The 6,000-nt window shown below is 40.0% G+C and overlaps 1 non-coding gene across 1 annotated transcript; it reads left to right on the top strand.

The window, feature by feature from the left end:
- Positions 1-5,304: 5,304 nt before the first annotated feature.
- On the top strand, positions 5,305-5,411 carry LOC114377705. The gene has a single exon (XR_003659144.1). It is a non-coding gene; the product is annotated as a small nucleolar RNA R71 (small nucleolar RNA).
- Positions 5,412-6,000: the final 589 nt, after the last annotated feature.

The following is a 6,000-nucleotide window of genomic DNA, read 5'->3' as shown; positions in this document are numbered from 1 at the left end:
TATCATGATATGTAGAGGAAAAACAAGGATTTCAAATCACAAAATGTCAAGAGACTTTTATTTTCAAAACAATTACCCATTACTTGAACATATCCTATAATTCAAAGAAAAACATGCAAATTTAACACAACAAAACTAACAAAATTAAACTAGAAACCCAACAAAACTAACAAATTTAACACAACTAACAAAACCAAAACCAAAGAACACACTCCCCCCATACTTAAACAACACATTGTCCTCAATGTAGCACAATTAAAAGATTAAAGGCAAGTAAATAATCAAATAGAATCAGAAAAATGTAATAAAAGTAAAGAAGGAGATAGGAAAAGAAAAACTCCCTAAGTCATGGTGGAGGAAGAGTAGGGTGGAGTAAGGAAGTCTCTTCCACCACTACGTCCACTAAAGAAGGGTTTGTGAGGAATGGCTTAAGTCGGTGTCCATTGACCTCGAAGCTCTTGTTTGTGGAGTCGCTTTTGATCTCAACTGTACCATAAGGAAAAACATTAGTAACAACAAAAGGACCAATCCACTTAGACCTCAACTTACCACTCATGAGTCCAAGCTTAGAATTATACAATAATAGTTTTTGCCTAACCATGAAGTCCTTCTTAATTATCATGCTATCATGGAACTTCTTGGTCTTTTCTTTGTAGAACTTGGCATTCTCATACGCTTCTAGGCGGATCTCATCTAACTCACTCAGTTGCAACTTTCTTTCCTCACCAGCTTGATCCATAGAGAAGTTGCAGGTCTTCACTGCCCAATATGCTTTGTGCTCAATCTCCACTGGGAGATGACATGCCTTTCCAAAGACAACCCGATAAGGAGACATTCCTATGGGTCCTTTGTAGGCAGTCCTATGTGCCCAAAGAGCATCATCTAGCCTGGTACTCCAATCTTTCCTGCTTGGCTGCACAATCTTCTCTAAAATTCTCTTGATCTCCCTGTTAGAAATTTTTGCCTATCCATTGGTTTGGGGGTGGTATGGTGTGGATACCCTGTGTACAACCCCGTACTTTTTAAGCAAGGCATGCATTGATTCGTTGCAAAAATGGGTTCCTTGATCACTAACGGTTGCTTTAGGTACTCCAAACCTGCAAAACAGATTAGATCTGACAAAATCTACAACAACCTTAGCATCATTAGTTCTAGTGGGCTTGGCTTCCACCCATTTTGAAACATAATCAACTGCAAGGAGAATATAAACATAACCAAAAGATACAAGAAAATGGCCCATGAAATCTATGCCCCAGACATCAAACACCTCACAGAATAACATAGGTTGTTGAGGCATTTGTTGTCGCCATGTAAGTGCACTTCCTGCTCTCTGACACTGCTCACAAGTGCTACAAATCTTCCACGCATCTTTAAAGATGGTGGGCCAATAAAAGCCACAGTCAAGCACTTTGTGAGCTATCCTTTGAACACCCAGATGAACTCCCGGTGCGGAAGAATGATAGAGCTGCAGGACTGAGTCAGCCTCATGATTTGGATTGCATCGTCTAATGACCTGATCACTGCACAATTTCCACAAGTAGGGGTCATCCCAAATAAAATGCTTAGCATCACTTTTAATTTTATCTTTTTGAGCCTTAGATGCTAAGGGAGGAAAAACAAAAGCAACTAAATAATTGACAATGTTAGCAAACCAGGGAGTAGAAAGAGAATCAGAAATACTATACAATATATATAAATGATCATCCGGGAAATCATCCCGAATTGGTGAATCCTCATCAGACACATGTTCGATCCGACTCAAATGATCAGGAACTAAATTTTGTGCTCTGCTCCTATCACGGATCTCCAAGTCAAATTCTTGGAGCCAGAGCATCCATCAGATCAACCTAGGCTTTGAATCAACCTTCTTCAACAAGTACTTTAAAGCTGCATGGTCAGTATAAACAATAATGCGAGTACCAAGCAAATAAGAACAAAATTTTTCAAGAGCAAAAACTATGGCTAGTAGCTCTTTCTCAGTAGTAGTATAATTCGCTTGGGCAACATCTAAAGTCCTAGAAGCATAATATATCACACTAGGCAATTTACCAATTTTCTCAGCAAGGACAACCCCCAATGCATAATTTGATGCATCACACATAAGCTCAAAAGGGGCTGTCCAGTCGGGTGCCTAGATGATGGGGGTGGTAGTCGGTGCTCTTTTGAGGCAATCAAAAGCCTCTTTGCATTTATCATTAAAGTCAAACTCCACCTCCTTTTGCAACAAGTTGGATAGTGGAAGGGCTACTTTGCTAAAATCTCTTATAAAGCGTCCGTAGAATCCTGCATGACCAAGAAAAGATCGCACCTCTCGCACGCAAGAGGGGTAAGGCAATTGTGAAATAATAGAAATTTTTGCAGGATCTACTTCAATGCCCTTATTGGAAATAATGTGGCCTAAAACTATACCTTGCTCAACCATAAAATGACATTTTTCAAAATTTAGAACAAGGTTAGTTTCAGTGCATTTATTCTAAACTTTTTCCAGACTATCCAAACAAACATCAAAAGAGGATCCATATACAGTGAAATCATCCATAAACACCTCTATGCAATTTTCTAAAAAATCACTGAAAATACTAATGATGCACCGCTAGAAGGTACCAGGGGCATTGCACAGGCCGAAAGGCATCCTCCTATAGGCAAAAGTGCTAAAGGGGCAGGTGAATGTGGTCTTTTGCTGATCCTCAGGAGCAATAGTGATTTGCATATAACCAGAAAAACCATCAAGGAAACAGTAGTGAGATTTACCTGCCAGGCGTTCAAGCATCTGGTCAATGAATGGCAGTGGAAAATGGTCCTTTTTGGTAACCTGGTTCAGCCTCCTATAGTCAATGCAAACTCTCCAACTGTTCTGCACCCGAGTAGGAATCAACTCCTCCTTCTCATTTTTTATCACGGTGAGACCGGTTTTCTTCGGATCTACCTGGACGGGACTCACCCATTGGCTGTCGGAGATATGATAAATGATTCCAGCTTGCAAAAGCTTGGTTACCTCCTCTTTCACTACATCAAGAATTACCGGGTTGAGTCTTCTCTGTGGCTGTCTTACTGGTTTAGCCCCATCCTCTAAATTTATCCGATGCATACATGTGGATGGGCTAATACCAGGAATGTCTGCCAGGGTCCAGCCTATAGCCTTCTTATGCTTCTTGAGAATTGATAACAACTTCTCCTCTTGCTCATCAACAAGGGAGGCAGATATAATTACTAGAAAACTTTTGCTATAATCCAGGTAAGCATATTTTAAATTTGATGGCAGAGGCTTCAATTCTGGTGTGCTTCCTGAAAGAGATGGTTTCTCAGCCTGTACCTCATAAAGAAAGTCAGAGGTATGTGTACTTCCTGAAACATGGTTAGTTCTATCTGACTCTATAAAATCAATCTTAAGAGGTAAAACATCACCAGACATGTAATCAATATCAAATTCAGATTCACTCTCAGCATCAAATTCAGACATATGGTCAAGTACAAATTCAGATTCAATGCATGAAGAGTGACAGGCATGCAAATTAGAATGAAGATTAGTCATGTATTCATCAACAATATGGTCAATTATTTCAACACGAAATACAGAAAGATCTTCAGATGGGTGTTTCATAGCATCAAGAATATTAAAATGAACAGTTATATCACCAAACTCCATATATAATGTGCCTGCATATACATCTATCTTAGTTCTAGCAGTTTTCATAAAAGGTCTGCCTAGAATGATGAGAACTGATCCTTTAGAAAATCCCTCCTCCATATTCAAAATATAAAAATCAACAGGGAAAATCAGTTCACCAACTCTAACTAAGACATCCTCTATGAAACCAGCAGGATAGGCAACACTTATATTAGCTAAATGAATTACCACATCAGTTGACTGAAAAGGACCAAGAGATAGAGAATTAAAAATAGACAGAGGCATAACTCTAACAGAAGCTCCTAAATCTAGCATGGCATTGTCAAACTTACTGTTCCCTATAATACAAGGTATGCTGAATGTACCTGGATCTTTACATTTTTCAGGGATTTGGGGAACAGATTTACCAATCAATGCGGAGACATTTCTGCCCATGCTAATTCTTTCACTTCCTTTAAGCTTCCGCTTATTAGTGCACAACTCCTTCAAGAATTTAACATATCTTGGAATTTGCTTTATTGCATCTAGCAGAGGTATGTTTACCTCTACTTTTCTAAATGTTTCCAATATCTCCTTCTTTGCCTCTTCCATTTTTTTGTTGGAAATTGCTCTTGGAGGGAATGGAAGAGGGATATGCTACTTCTATAAATCAGAATTACCAGTGGAAGATTCACCTGCATAGAAATTGTTAGGTAACTTACTCTTTAAATTTTTGTCATCATCTTTTTCTGGAGTAGAGTGAGGTTGGGTAGGTTCATTTGCGGATGAGGAAGATGTTGCTGGTTGAGGTCCTTGACACTGCTTTCCCGACCTCAATGCAATGGCACTCACATTTTTGGGATTCTGGACAGATTGAGAAGGTAATCTGTCAGAATTCTAGGACTGTTGTTGATTTAACTGTGTAGCCAATTGTCCCATCTGATTAGTTAAGCTCTGAATGGAGGCTCTGGTCTCTTGTTGAAACTGCATGTTTTGCATAGTCATTTGCCTCACAAGTTCTTCAAGGGAAGGTTGCGAAGGAGCCTCAACTGTTTGCTGTGTCTGGGGCTGTTGCTGTTGTTGCTGCTGGATTGGTGGAGGAACGTATGGTCTGCTTGGGCCAACAACATTATGAAAATAAGGTTGTTGTTGTTGTTGTTGTTGCTTTTGTTGTGAAGAATTCGACCATCTAAGGTTTGGATAATTCCTCCACCCGGGATTGTACCTGTTGCTGGAGAGGTCATAATTGTTCTGTTGTGGCTGATTTTGCTGTTGAGGTTGAGGAGGTCTATTCATAAGCTTCAGGCTGTTTAATTGCTTCAGATTGTTGCACAAAAGGGCAAAGGTCTATGTGGTGGTCGGCAGAGGAGCATAAACCACAAAGTCCAGCGACAGGTGCAGATTTTTGATTCATGGCCAGTTGGGTTACCAGGTTAACCAAGGCATCTAGTTTACCTTCAAGCTTCTTAGTCTCAACTGATGAAGATGAATTCGTGGCTACTTCATGCATTCCTCTAATGACAATAACATCATTTCTGGCACTAAATAGCTGGGAGTTGGAAGCCATATTCTTAATTAAATTTTTGGCTTCAGCAGGGGTCATGTCTCCAAGGGCTCCACCACTGACAGCATCTATCATACTTCTCTCCATGTTACTGAGTCCTTCATAAAAATATTGGAGGAGAAGCTGCTCAGAAATCTGGTGGTGAGGGCAACTGGCACATAGTTTTTTAAATCTCTCCCAGTATTCATATAGGCTCTCTCCACTAAGTTGCCTAATGCCTGAAATATCCTTTCTAATGGCCGTGGTCCTGGAAGTAGGGAATTTTTTTTCTAAGAATACTCTCTTGAGGTTAGCTCGTGATGGACCTTGGAGCAAGGTAATATAGCCAGTCCTTTGCCACTCCCTCTAAAGAATGAGGAAAAACCTTTAGAAATATGTGATCCTCCTGGACATCTGGGGGTTTCATGGTGGAGCAGACAATATGGAATTCTTTCAGATGTTTGTGCGGGTCTTCACCTGCAAGGCCATGAAACTTTGGAAGCAAATGGATTAGTCCAGTTTTAAGAACATATGGGACATCCTCATCAGGGTATTGGATGCACAAGCTTTCGTAGGTGAAATCAGGTGCAGCCATTTCCCTTAGAGTCCTCTCACGGGGTGGAGGTTGTGCCATGTTCTCAGAATGTTCAAAATCAGAATGTTCAAAACTATAATGCTCAAAATCAGGATGTTCAAAATTACCAACCACAAAATGCTCAGACTCAACAATAACAGAATGCTCAGAATGCTCAAAAGGGTACAAAATGATGCCTAACTAATATATGAAATGTCCTATCTATCTCAGGATCAAAGGGTTGTAAGTCAGATGGATTGCCCCTAGTCATACACT

Source organism: Glycine soja, chromosome 11 (assembly GCF_004193775.1).
Source record: "Glycine soja cultivar W05 chromosome 11, ASM419377v2, whole genome shotgun sequence".
Classification (NCBI taxonomy): Eukaryota; Viridiplantae; Streptophyta; class Magnoliopsida; order Fabales; family Fabaceae; genus Glycine; species Glycine soja.
The sequence above is the reverse complement of the archived record's forward strand: the minus strand, read 5'-3'. Positions and strand labels throughout refer to the sequence as shown.